Below are 15027 nucleotides of genomic sequence, written 5' to 3'. Positions count from 1 at the left end.
TTTTTTGGTCTTTTTGAGACAGGGTTTCCCTGTAGCCCCAGCTGTCCTGGAACTCACTATGGAGACCAGGCTGGCCTCGAACTCACAGAGATCTGCCTTCCTCTGCCTCCCACAAATATTTTTATGGAGTTAAAACTTGGACTTTTCAAAAATTAATCAAAATAGACTTAAACACACTTAAAACTAACATACATATAACTCTGAAAAGTTGAGAAAAACACACATTCATAAAATGTATTTACTGCTGATATTTCTCTTTCCATTGCTTTCAGAAGACAGAACAGTAGGTTCAGCAATGCTGCGGATTAGAGAAGATTGAATCTCAACCATGATGCATGCTCAAGAGCACACACCAGGAATGAGACAGAGCAAGATCAAGAGATCTATGGAGGATGCTGAGTAGCTAAGTATGTCGACCTCTGAAGAGGAAAGATGGATTTGAGCTTACTCCCAAGCTTCCCTGAGTTTCCTGTAGATACTGACGCCATTGTCAAGATAATTGCATAATTTGAGGAATAAACAGTGACTGATGAATACGTTATGTTTGAGGTACTGAGATATGCAAAGTAAAAGATGTTGTGTGATCTACAAGATATAAGATTTCAGTGTTCAAGAGAAAGGCCTGGGCTTCAAACTGAAATGTGGAAATCATTATTATCAAGTGGTGACTGACATCATTATAGTGAATGGGAGAATGATAGTCTTTTCCAACTTCATCACAGTTCACTGTGTGCATGTGTCCACAAGGACAGTCTATTCAGACCCTAAAATAATAGATTAAATCAAGATTTCTAGGAAAGACTGCAAAATACAAATCTATGAGCCTAACGAGAATATAGCTCATATAATAAACAAGAAAGCAGAGAAAGAAGGGAAGAAATATAAAAGACCAAAAGGAGAGACATTTCCATAAAAAGGAAGCAGTCAGCTGCATATTTTAGAGAAGTGGATTGATTTAAACGATTGAAAATTACATAGTAGGTTTAGAGACACAGAGAAATTTGCTGGACGTTTAAAACAAGTAGCATGCAAAGGACAGAAGCCAGTAAACTAGATAGAGACACAGAGCAAAGACAGAAGAAACTGTCACTGTCACTAGGATTTTACCAGGAAGGGTAGACCACAGGAAAGGGGACCTCATCTCTATACTGAAAAGAAAATCTATATACTAATATTAATATTGGGAGCTGATAGGCAAATAATAGTGGCCAATATTAGAAATATTAAAACCTCTGAGAAATAAAATTTATGAGTATATAGGAGGGATTGGTATCACAGAGAGAGTGAATGGGCTGTCATGGAGAGGCTGAGGGGCAACCTTCCCATTTTAATGAGAAGGCACAAGGAAAGCTTAACTCTGCATATTGTCAAGTTTATTGGTTTTCTTGAGAATGAGCAGGCAACACAATCTGGTAAGAACAAGGAGGTGGGAGGAGGAAAAACATACCAGATAGCACTGCAGAAAGTGGTGAAGAGCTCTTGCATGGGGGAATCGACTTTTAGTGAAGCACTGAGTGACTAGCCAAGTGGGATATTATCCATTTATAGCAGAGCCCTTCATGGACTTCTGATGGTTACTAGTGAACAGGTCAATGAAAGACAAGAATATTCACAAAACTTTACCTCATCTTTACTATGTGAGGCATTATGAAGCACATTTTAAGATGAGATATGAATCTGTCCTTGGAATATTTACCTTATAGTAGAGATTACCCCACAGAAGAGTATATCAAAGTGTTCCCATATGGATGCTGTATATGAAAGCAGACCCAGGAGTGTTTCGGAGAACCTGAAGTATGTGGTGATTTAGGAAGGTAGGCTGCACATCGCAGGAAAAGAAAACGGTTACAAACAGAACACTAAAAACTGTCTTCAGACCCTGCCCTGTGTCTGTTTCTCTTATCCCAACTCCACAAAACTGGGGGAAGCACAAGAACTGCAGAGTCCCAGGCACCTGCACTCACCCTTCCCTCACGAGTCAGCTCCAGCCAACAGAGGGGACACGTGAGTAGGCAGTGGACAGAAGTTCTCCGTAATTGGTGTTATCTAGGATATGGTAGAGACCTCTACTCAGGGAAGTACTGTACTCTAGGCTCTTAGTATTTCCCAGGCAGAGAGGAAACTTTGATACCATTTTGAAAAGTTCCAGGACTTGTCTTCTGCCAATCAATCGGTTTCAGAATTTGGACCAGTAGTCAAAGGTCCCTCTACCTAAAAACCATGTTCTGGAGGAAGGTGTGCCTTCAAGCTTCTATGGTTGGAAGGTCCAGTATAAATGTCTTTGGGGGGCCCAAAAGTAAATATGGTTCCACAGTTGCCCCTAAAATGCATTTCTAGTCCCTTACAGGCCATATAATGGCATAATCTGGATCTGAACCATATGAAGATAGATGCGTGACAACAGTTAATGTTCTGTATTTATATATATTATATATTATTATAGATATATAATAACATTCTATATTTAAGTATTCAAACATGTTGGACCATAAAGCAAACAATAGAGGCAATGAACTTTATGGACACCCTGAGGAGAATTCATGTGTTTTATAAGCAAATGAGTGTGAATCAGGACACGGACAAGTAAATATACGACCTTGAATATCCTGAACCTCATTTTCTCATCCATGAAATGTGGATGACATTAAGAGTTGATGGCATCTGAGGGTATGAGAGTTAGTTTGCTTTAAGGGTATGTCCACTGGTTGGTAGACCGTGCTTCAGTGGATGGACACACACCTATGACTACATGGGCAATACAAATTGAACTCAGTAGGCAAGGAGGGCAGGGGGAAAGAACATAAAGCATAAGTTGGGAAGAACTGGGGAAGTGGGGGCAGACCTGGGAGGTGTTAGGAGAAGGGGTAGGGGAGAATATGATCAAAATATACTATAAAAATTCTAAAAGATTTAATGAAAACATTAAAAAAGAAAGAACACTAATGCATTAGTAGTTGTGAAGAGGAAATGAAGACACAAATTCTTGCCACATCCCTGGCATATAGCAGGAGGTGCCAGAAGTGACTATTATTGCCCTGCTTAAAAACGGAGGCATGAACCATGGATTCAGATCCCAAGGATACCATTGTGGAAAGACCTGAGTCTGCCACTGAGAAATGGAAGCAATAAACTTGACTCCATGGGGCCTCATAAAATCGAGTAAACTGAAGAGTGACCAGCTCTTAGGTGTGTCAGATAGGGCCAAGCTCTCATTCACCTCAGGTCACTTTTACTTATTTTGCATAGCTCTGCATCAGTGTTATGAAGATAGTCATTATTTTTCAGGCCCACCGTTATCACCCTCAGTATTGGGAAGGGGGATTTGATGATACTTAAGGAACCTTAACCTATAAGTCTTGAATAAGACCTGAATTGTTTTAAGAAATCTGGTGAATTAAGCACTCCTGGAATAACTGTAAAAATATTGCCTGTTTCTATTTTTTGAAGACATTTTATATACCTAAATAAGTAATTAAAAACTGGCTTTGAGTGGGAAAAATGTATTTCCTCTTTATTCCCATTTAGTTTGAATGAGTCCAGGCTTTGATTTCTTTGGCTTTTTACGTTTTGATATTTTCTTATGTTATTTTTCCCTCAGCTTTCTTCAAAATGGAATAACGACAAAAAACTTAATTCTGTTGCTGGTGTCACTAATGAATAATGTAGTGTGCTAGTTTAGAACTACAACAAAGCCTCTTTCAAAAAGTCAAAATATAATTTGAAAGCTCATCATTGGCAAAATTTGATTTTAATGCTTCCAAAGCCGAAGAATTCTGCAAAGGAATGCAATGATAATTTATTTTCTGTCACCCCCAGAGCTAACTGAGGGAAGAAAAAACAACAACAGTATTTTTCTTAAAGGCAAATCACAGATAAAATTTCAGGTCAAAGGGATAAAAAGGGAAAAAGGAAATCTTGGAGAAGCCCAGCTTCACAACCCCTCCCACCAGTGTCTGTGAAGGATGACTTCAGTCTCTCTAAACTGATCCTGTCACTGTAAAATCCTACAGTCATTCTTGCACATAAAGGACAAATAGGCTGAAGAGGAGGATCTAGATGCTTTCAGTTTTAACTATTCACCAATAGTGGAAAAGGCAGAATGCCTAAGCTATGGCTTCGTGGCCAATAGGCTGGCCCTGTGTCTCTCACATGACTGCCTGCCCCTGCCTTTCACATGGGCTGTAATTTAGTTCAATTCAGAACTGCAGATAGTACGGCTTCCACAGAGGCAGGGATGCCTGGGCACAAGTGACTGAGTTCCTTCCGAGTGACTTTAGGAAACGCTCTGCACCTTTCAGGCGTGCAAACAGGACTCTGCACCTGCATCAAAGACAGTCTGGGAAAAGCCTCTGTTCTGCCTCCGGGGACGAGGAACTAGAGCAAAACACACCATTTGGAAATTGTAAGTATATATTTCTTTCCGTCAAGTGTGTTGATGAAAACAGTTTTCTGTCAGAAGCATAAAATATTAGATTTCTCAGGGCATTCTCTTATGCACATATTGAAAGATAGTCAGTGGCAAGGGAAATATTCCAGGGCAATTGTTGCATGCTTTCTTATGTGAAAGATAAAGAATTGAAAAGAAAAGTCTGGCTTTCTGAGGGTAGCTGCAGGAGGCGACGCACCAGGACATTGCTCTAGGACGCTGCTTTGTTCGTAAGGAAACATGAAGACACACATATGTACTTAGTTCATTTCTTTTCGCTCTTTATGGCTAATCAGATTTGATCCGTCCCCAGGAAAAATAAAAGACAAACTTTGCTGACTCCACTGACAAGGGCACCACAGACTTTCCAGACATCTGACAGTTATTATAATTAGCCATGAAAGACTGCTAAGACACTTGGAGCAAATAGCTCTTAAATTCTGAACAGTGGCTTCAAGCCAGGGCTTTCTTTTTATTCATTTTCAAGCCATTTTAAATTTTATAATGGCAGAGACTGAACTGGGCTTCATGTTTTTGTCCACAAAATGTGAAATGAGATCTCAGTACATGTGAAGGCAACTGAACGTGGCCACAGTGGAGAGCGAAAAGACAGCTTTCTGTCTTAGGATCCGGTCTTCCATGTATAAAGATTTTTTTTTTTAATTCCTAATAGGGTGGGGTGAGGCTGTGGGGGTGGGGAGGAAGCATGCAGAAGCTTCTTTATAGAAGAATCCTCCAAGAATAAAATAATTTAGGGTTTCTTTCTACCGGAGAGGAAAAGATATGGCTAACATCTAAGTTGCATTTATGGTAAGATTTTTTTTTTTTTTTTTTTGATGGAGTTTCAAACAGAAGTGACATTCAGAGCAGTGTTTTTTAAAATTTCTACAATAATTGGAAACAAATGGTAGAGAGTGTCCCTGTACCCTGCTTTCTTTTTACATTCAGCTAGGGTAATCTAGCTTTATATCTTTACTCCTAGAATCATCCAAATCCTTAAAAAGTTATAAGCTAAGTCTCATAAGAAATTAAAAGGCAAACCAAATCATTGTGATTATGACTGATGAGGATTTGGAACAACAAAGCCTCTGACAGAAAGAGAGTTTATAAGAACCCATTGCCCTCCCCATTTTAAAAAGAGAATATTAACTCCATCAATTATTGAAAGGAATTATTCAAAGGCTCCAGACATAACTAATTATGGCTTAGAGAGCTGCCAGAACTGAGCTTGTGTTGTAATTATAAAAGTCCAAGACGTTAGCAATCATTTTTTTAAGGCTGACTTGTACACGAATTTTCATATAATCTTTTAAAAATACCCCAGTTTTTCTTTGTCTGCTCTCATGTTATCTACACCTCCCCCACCGCCGCCCACTGGGTGCTGAGACACCTGAAGGCTAGACATAATGATCAACAGAGCTCCAGCCTGTCTGGACTCCAGCCAGGTTTTTTTTTTTTTTTTTTTTTTTTTTTCCTGCTTCTACAATCAAGGAGCTTGCACGCAATGCATGCACAGCCTATTCCACTGCTATGTGCAGATCCGGGATGGAAGTCTTACACATACTGCGGAAAGATTAAAGACAACAATATCCCCTTTCTCCTACCCTAGACGGACTCAATTTTTAACCCTTTCATTACCTTTAAAATCAAGATGTCTCATGCACTCAAAGGCAGGTCTCCACGGACCCTGTAACTCCTGCACCGCATCACACAGATGCACACGCCTCATTTGGCGTGGAAACCTCATCTCCCCGGATCCTGGCAGAGTATTTTAGGATTAACAGTGTGCCAAATAAACAAAACAGAATTTGCTTGCGTGGGCAATGCATTTTTAACAAACTTAAGCTGCGGTGAGATCTGTAAAAAGTCAAAGGTCTGTGGAAGGTTCTTGCGAGCCTTGCAGAGGGCTGTGTATCATGCCTGATGGTGCTGTTCTTTAAGCTTCTGTCTTTTTCTCTGCTTGTCTTCGTGGCTTTCTCTTTTTCTCTCTCTCACACACTTAAGATATAGGCATCAGTCAGGCAAATATATCACTATATCACAGTGAAACCCAGGTTAGCTGGTGATGTCATCATAGATAAAATTTCGTCTTTGTGGGCAACATTTTCAATCACCTAGACGCCAGCGTCTGTTGGGTGTGTGCCCATAGGAAGTTCAAGTGTTTGTGGGGTTAACCGACACCCACAGGAAAGGACTCATATGTAGACATCTCTCTCCTGAAGACGAGTTTATGGGGGGGTATGGGTGTGCTTATCATGGTGTGTGTAGCCAGGCAGAGTTCTCTCATCCTAGGAGGCCTTATTAATATGCTGGATGAATATTTCAGAGGTGGCTGAATTTCAATATGAATAGGATATAGAAATGAGAAGCATTTGAAACTCATTTGTATCAAGATGGTACAATAGTAATGTTTAGCATGAATTAGTGTTTCACATTTGCTATTAATCTGAATAAATATTAGACCATTTTTACTATTAACATTCCTCAAGGAAAGAACAATTTATACAAATGATCTAGAAGTATTGATCATTCCTTGTGCTTTGGAGGGGTATGTCTCTTGATTGGATGAAACTTGAATTAAATTTTTGTTCAGTAACACAATGTATTTATTTTTCATTTTTATTTTATGGGTCTACCTCTAAAGAGTCACTCACCAAACATGTGTTCAAATGTTTATCAACACACACATGTGTGTTATTTATTTTTCTTAAATCATGTGAAAGGAAGATAAATACTTTTATCAAAATATATTATGGTATTTGAGATGTGAATGTGCAAAAAAATTGTAAATATGTACTGTCTCTTAGCTATCAAGTTTTGATATTTAACTTAAATTAACCTTCACTAATGTAGAATAATTGGACTATTTACCAGTTTTGACACTCCAGGTATTTGATGCACAATTTTGTAAGTTTTGGAATTTATTCTTAATACGCCTAATTTAGAAAGGATTTTCAGTGCATGTATATACGAACAGCACCACTAAAGAGCATAAGAACGAATTCAGTTTGCCAATGTGATTGTTTTAAAACAGGAGAAAAATATTTCATTCTTTGTTGATTTCAGTTAATCATTGTTCATAAAAGTATATAGCTTGAAGAATTGACACATTTTATATTTCAAAAAGCAACCTACATGAGTTAGGTGACATTTCTATGGAGTAACACTCCACTGTAAACTTACAAATAACTTTTTCTAAGGCCTGATTTTATGTTCTCATATAAACATACACTGGAGATCTGGCTTGATGATGAATTGCATAATTTCTTCATCAAAGCCAGAAAGTGAATACATAGTTTTATTTGGACTTCACCTACTTTCTATAAACAAGGCATGACATTGCCCACTGGGGACACAGGTTACTAAAAAGGCATCTTTCAGAGACAAGATAATGGACTTGATTGAAATAGTTCAACTACGTAACGCCAATTCAAGAACAAATGGTTTTTCAGAACACAGTGGAGAAAGAACAATTTGCTATAGTACAGTTTATTCTCCTTACACAATAGTAATGATTTATTTAAAATGGCAGGACAAACAGTGGATATACAAAACAACCAATGGTATCTCATGTCAGGGATGCACCAAGATTCTTATTTGTCATGCAATCTTCTTAATTCCAGGTTTTTGCTGAAGATTTAGCTAAAAGCTACACTCTTCAGCATCTGCTTACATTAGGACCTCCCATGAGTAATATTTAAAATATATATTCGAATAGAGTCTTTTGACCACAAATAATTTTTGTTATTCTGTTATAACCGTAGTGTTTTAAATGTTTTAGAGTATGAATGTGTTTGAACATAATGAAATTCAGATGGCAATATCATCCAGTTCTACTTCTCCTAAGTGAGACATGCCCAGATACAGAATAAATTAGTTTATTGGTGTAGTAATTATTGTGGATGCTTTACAGCAAAAATAGTTTAATCATCCCAAAAACTATCATCCTAATATGACAAAGTATAAAATACAAATACAAACCAGCCCTCTGTTTTTAGCACTCTGGTGATAACTTCCAAAAGTCAACCCAGCAGTCATGATCTCCCTCTGTCTGAAAAGGGAGCTTGGTTTTGAAAGCTTAGCCTTTAGGCAGAGGGCCTGAAATTATTGTGCACAGATGCCGGAGCACTGTGCAGAAAATGCACCGGAAACTCCAGCTGCTGGGAGAAAAGAAGGGAAACGGGTTTGTCTGCTTTATGCTCCACATTTTATTCCTCTAAAACTAGTACACACAATACTCAAAATTAGAGTGAAGGCTATCAAAGTTATTTTCATAGCTTACAAAAGAGCCACTGTTTTGCTAGATGTCCCATGAAGGAAAAGAGTTCGGAAAGTGGTTGATGGTCCCGTTGCCAGTCAGGCTTAGTGAGGCACTGGGGTCAGATGGGCTCATGAATCACAGATAGGAAATGAACTGTGTATTGCATATTCGGAGGCTCAAAGAGAAACATTTGGGATATTTTTACCGTAAACGGATTTTGGGTTGATTTTTGGCACATCTTTTAAAACACCAAGCCTCCGTTCAGCTGAAATAACTTTTATATGTATAGCTAAGACCAGATGGCCACGTGCTCCTTTCTTATTTAGATGAGACTTTTCCTTTCAATAACATCTTTCTTCCTGACCTGCTTAAAAATTCCAGCGAATGAAATCAGCACAGGATTTTCAATTCTAATTGACCATGTGCAGAGGAAGGGCCAGGACAGAAATCAGGGAGGGCATTGTGAGGCTCTCTGCCTCAGTTCTGTCTTTGTGTCTTTCTTGGTAGCCCATATCAGCTAATTGAAAATATTGAATTTTTATTAACATTAAAATAGCTTCAAGGTTATTCTTCAGTGAGAATTATTTGATTGAGTTGATTCTGTCATCCTAAGAAATCAAAAACTTGTCATGCACTTATAAAGTTCAGACTCGCTGTTAGGCCAATTATTGATTTAAAAAAATGAACTATTAGCATAATGGTGGAATTAAGATAAAAGAGGGCATACAATGTTTTTTATTCATCACCTAGATAAATCATCATTATTAAAAGATATGTGTGCATTGTCAATTTTCTATGAAAATATTCATTATCAAGATCTGTAGTTTGTGATGTGTATAATTAATATATAAAGAAAAGTATTTTCCTGGAAGTTTCATTCAAACTTGGATTGGCAAATATATTAGAAATAGAAGGTCATATACATGTTGTATATGGCTCAATGAAATTATATCTGCTTTCAAACTGGGCATCTACTTTGGCAGGCATCCAGTTTTTTAGTTTTGTTGTCAAATTTTCTTTAGGGGGATGGCTGAGCGGGGGCTTCAGTCTGAGGCCTAGCACACGCTAAATCCCCACTTTACCACTTCACTATGCCTCAGGCCCTCCTTTTGATATATTCTTGCCTCAAATAATTATCTTTATAATAAATTTATCATTGAAGTTAAAGATACTCTCTCTTAATGTGAAGATGTGTAAAATCTTAAAAGATCAAAAAGTATAGCAACAAAAACCAGTAATAAAGTAGCATCAGAGGTATTCATTTGCAAACAGTTATAGCTCAGCTTTATCTTTAAAACCACAGAAGCTAACTAATCATGAATGTTACCAGGTCTGTTAAAGATGGTGGAGAAAGGGATCTTGAAGAGAATTTCTAAAATGACACTAGAATTGAAATTTCTGCTGGTTATGCTGAGATGATAAAAAAGTAGATTTAAACAAGGACTATGGCTTTAAATTACTTCCATTTTCTCATTTTCTGTGGTGTTATTGGAAAATAGGTCTTGATTTTGCAGGGTCACGGCTGATCACAGGTAGTTAATGCAATAGCAGCTCTTTATCATTAAAGTGAGAGATGTTAGTATTTTTCATTTATGCAGGTTCATGATTGAGGTTCTTACTCTTTTGCTTCGTGGATCCTGATTTTTTTTAGGTTAAAAAGTCAAGAAAAAAATTATGATCAGTTATGGAATCTTTGCAGCTGTGTGAAATTTCTGCCCTCACCTTATCCCCTTCCCTGTCCTGTGAGGCTGTGGTGACTGCTCTTAGACAGAGATCCATGGGAAACCCCTGCCCTCTTCTGCTCTCCCTGGACACCATTTGCACTGCTTTTCTGTTCCTTCCTTCGGACCCTTCCCCAGGTTACAGTGCTCCCCTCAAAGGTTGATGCATCCCACCCAGTTTGCTGCTCAGCTGTCTGTGACTCGTTCTCAATTATAAGGCTTATGGGTCACACAAAAACTAGTGTGTTCTTGGGTTCTTGTTTTCTAATTTTATGTTTTTAACTGCAAAGGAAGTGGGCTATCTGGACAGACATGAGGACAAACATAGGGGCTGATGCAGATGTTCTGGCATTTTGAATATCTATAATGTTGTAAATAAAATAAAGCTGAATTTGCCTCAGTAGTTTTCCTGAGCCTACCTCCATGGGAAGGGTTCTCTCAACTAGTAAGTCCAGTGGACGCCCGCCTCAACCTTGTGTTTCATGTCTGAGTCAGTATACTTCCTGAAGGTAAATCACTATTTAAAGAAACTAATTTCTTTTTTAGGAAAGATTAAAAGAGACAAGGAAAGGGCAAGCCTGCAAACACGACATGTGCCAATAAAGCAGAAGGATAAAGTCTATCAGCTAACCTAAGTTAGAAGAATCTCAAAAATCAGTAGAGGTGTTTTTAGTCTTGTGCATATCTAGAAACTCATATGTAAATTTAACTTCTTTGTGCTAGAAAGTCAGAAAATTCCTTTTAAGGGTTTAAGTGTCCATTCAAGTCTACCACTGTAGAAATTTTCATGAAAGGCGCAAGTTTTTCCTGATTTTATAATTATTTGATTGCCTTTTACCATTAGTCCTCTCTCAGAATATTATTCAAAATGTATTAGGAGAAAAGGAAACACCCTACCAGTACTCTGTGACTCTTAAAGTGTCTGTTGTCCCGGAAGGAGTTAAAAATTTAAGCTAACAACGTCCAGAAGAAATTCATTTTTGGTTAGTCCGAGAACCAAAAAAGGGTTAAATTTTAAATTTTTTCCAAAGATGGAGGGGGGCAAAATCTCTGAAAGGTAAAAACCAAAGCAAAGGCTAAACTGTTAGTGATTTGGTTATATTTATGGATCATACTACATGTTGAAAAGAGGAAAATCAGAGTTGTAAGGTGACGCTTCAGGGTCGTCTGGACTTTTCACTGAGTCTAAAGTCTGTTTAGTGGATGCTTATTAAGGCCTGGTTTTGACCTTTGCCCTCCTCACTCCTCCCTGTTCCACAGGCAACATTTTTGCAAGCGCTGTGCCATTCTTGGACTCAGCAAGCTTTCAGTCCCAAATGAACAGACTATGTTGGGCAGAAAAAAACATAGTGGTTTTGATGCCCATATTTTTGGAAAGCTCTGTGAACTTAGACCCTCTTACTTCCAATTAATAAACCGTGGATATAGCTCTTTTATAAGGTGTAACTAGGGCTATTCATGTAAAACTTGCATATAAAACTCATTGTTGTAGTTATTATTATAATAAAATTTGTAAAAATATCTAAAATAGTAATTTCTATCTAAAATAAATCTCTTTGTAGTGGATATAGAAATTTTTCTATAGTTCTTTTAAATTTTCACACTTATGTGTAATCTTAGTAATTTATGAAGCTCTTCTAATGCAAGCCTATTTTTTAAAGGTTACTTTTATTTTCAAAAGTATAACTAAGAGAGAAAAAGCAAAATATTAATACTTTTTTAAAACATTAGGAAACCAGTCACTATAACATCTTATAAATTGTATTTATGCATTCATATATTATGTGATAAGTTTACACAAGAATCCACTTATGTTAATTGATATTTTAAGCAAAATACCCATACTTATGCCTCTAAAGTGTAATGACAGGCTACATGCATGATGCAGACAGTGGCTAAAAAACCAACCATAGGAGGAGAAAAAGTGAGAAAAAGTCACTAAATCACATTAAAAAGGCAGGACTTTTTTTGCTAAATGTTTTGTTTTTCTGACAATTTTCCTAATGAGTTAAATGATTCATTTCAAATATATTTTTGGATTCTGAAGAAAACTAAATGGATCTTTTGACTAAAAGTATGATTTTAAATTTCTCTGGTAGACTAATATACAAACATTTCGTATGGCTAGACAAAAACTAGAGTAAATGTCATTTTCAATTTTAAAATATTTCAAACTGCAGAGAAAGTAAAAGTAAGATAATGTAAAAATCCTTGTTTCTATCACCAAGATTTGCAAATTTCAGTATTTTGCTCTAGAACAATTAAAAATAGTTTATATACAATTGAAGACCCCAAATCCACCATGGTCCTGACTTCCCTCTGGTTCTGGAATCCAGGCCTATCTTACAGTTGGTAGGTTATCTTTCAATCTCTATTTTCATATTTTAATTACTTGCATATCAACAATTAAAAAATAAGGCATCATCAAGAATGAAACTCCTAATTATCTGGCTTAAAGTTCATCTTAAAATTATTGGAATTAGACCTATATTTGTTCATATATTTTAGTTAAATATTGTGCTGATAAAATATAAAGATTTACATTAATAGAATTTTTGTCTTGCCTCAACAAATATGATTACAAAAACTGAGCAAACGTGCCCTCAACTTCCCCTCATTCATGTCCTTCAGAACTGAGTCTTTCCCTTCTGTCTTCGTGTCCCATGAGGCACTGGTGACATGATTAAAATGTGCTTTAATACTGTCCCTGTTTATCACAGTATTTTGCCTTACTGCTTTTTATAAAGAACCACATATTATTATTTATTTTCATGCATCATTTTTACCTTCCTCGCTCTCGTAGCTTACTGTAAAGATGCTTATTTTAAAATATTCTAAAGAACTCCCAAATTGCTCAGTTTGGATTGTGAAGGAAATCAGTAATATCTTAACATAGTTATAAAATGTTCACTGACTGATGTCAGGGTTGTTTTTTAGCTTCTTCAATTGGAGTCAGATTTCCCCTTTTTTTAAAAAAAAAAAAAAAAGAAGAAAAAAAAGGAACAAATTCGTTTCTGAAAAAGCATACTGAAATCAAGGCCTTCATTTGCATACATTATTACTACAGATTTGCATAAACAGTGTGGTGATGCATTCTGATATAGACCTTTCAGTGATCCTTCTCTGCCTGAGCACTAGAGCATAAACCTCTGTCAACACTCTCATGTGTTGCCTTAAATATAATCTAAGAAAGAAGACTTTAACATAGAGGTATGATGAATTTTTTCTTATAGATTCTTTAGTAATTAAATTATTTACATAAAAGTATATAAAGACACAACCGTAGTAATTTAAAACAGAAGAGATGTAACTAGAATGTCTTGGTTAAATCCTTATCATCGTTATTCATGTAAACTGTTTCTAGCTTTCATTTATAAACTACATATTATTTCAAGATTGGGCAATTAGTATTTAGTAAGAAATATTGACCCAAGACAATGTTTGGGCTAACGTGGCCAAAGATGAAAACTGAAGACTATGAAAGTCTTCATGTGTTTTATTTCCAGGTTTCATTGAGAGTTTATCATCACCCTTGATAAAATATCACTGTTTACTTTTTATGCTAGATGTATACTAAAAAGTGAATTCAATGATTTCAAGTATAGTGTTTCTTAAAAGATCATATTTCCATACAGTAAATTTTAGATTATTTTTGACATATTTTGTAGGAAAATTATTTATTTAGACATTACACTTTCATTATAAAAGGAATTCAAGAATATGGAAAGCCGCTCTCTGAAGAATCTTGTCTGTTAACTTGCCCAGATTTGTAAATGTGTGCTAAGGTTTCAGGGAACTTTTTCTTTCCTTTGTTTCCTCAGCCACCTACATTCATTAGTCTTTAAGCTACCAATATTCTTTCACTCCACACAATTATGTAGTTATCACTTACTCCACCATTTTTCATTGTTGTATTTCTAGAACTCTGGGCAATTCATTACAACCTTTCAAAATTCTTATGTCTGTTTCTCCTTATGTTTACTCAGCAAACAAGAAAAACCTGAGTAAGGAATGAGAGGATGCTTCTCTGAACAGTGGGATGACTCTGTAGACCTCTGCTCTCCTATCAGTGGTCAGGCTAGGCGTCTCCAAGATCCTCCCAAATGTCTCCCACAGTAGCCTAAATTGATCCATTCACTGGTTGATGACTTCTGAACTCTCAGAAGACTCCATGCCCTCTACAAATGTTCTGTTCCCTTCGGGAATGTAGTCTCACATTTATACAGAACTATTCCCTTTCATTTACTTTGCTCTTTGTAAGTGTCACTGGACCTGAACTTTTACTGTTACAGTGTCTGTTGAGGCACAGCCTTCATCTGAATCTGTTGCTTTCCTACAGGAAGTGTCATCTGTGAAAATCTCAGAGTTAAAGGTTCTTGCATAATTCTTATAGTATATTTTGCTGATAAGGCAAGTAGAGTGAAGAAAACTTGTTAGTCATTGTAAACTTTACTTTGCATTGTAATCACTCTCCAAAAACTCTGATAATCTGGAAACACTGGGTGACACTGTAACCCAACTTTGTGGGATCTGCTGTTATTACTGTAAAGACATGATTGACCTAAGCAGGGATTTTGGATGCTGACCTGGACGTTAATAGGAAATGATGGCTATTTTCA

The 15027-nt window shown here is 36.7% G+C and overlaps 1 long non-coding RNA gene across 2 annotated transcripts in view; it reads left to right on the top strand.

The window, feature by feature from the left end:
• The first annotated feature begins 4190 nt into the window (after positions 1-4190).
• The window catches only part of LOC103731801, a 71524-nt gene continuing 60687 nt past the window's right edge, over positions 4191-15027 (top strand). For both annotated transcript variants that reach the window (XR_607174.2, XR_003849123.1), the window contains exon 1: positions 4191-4402. This is a non-coding gene — a long non-coding RNA (uncharacterized LOC103731801). The remainder of the gene's footprint in view (positions 4403-15027) is intronic.

Source organism: Nannospalax galili, unplaced genomic scaffold (assembly GCF_000622305.1).
Source record: "Nannospalax galili isolate Female #2095 unplaced genomic scaffold, S.galili_v1.0 scaffold113, whole genome shotgun sequence".
In the NCBI taxonomy this organism is placed as follows: domain Eukaryota; kingdom Metazoa; phylum Chordata; class Mammalia; order Rodentia; family Spalacidae; genus Nannospalax; species Nannospalax galili.
This window is presented reverse-complemented; position numbering and strand designations above follow the sequence as displayed.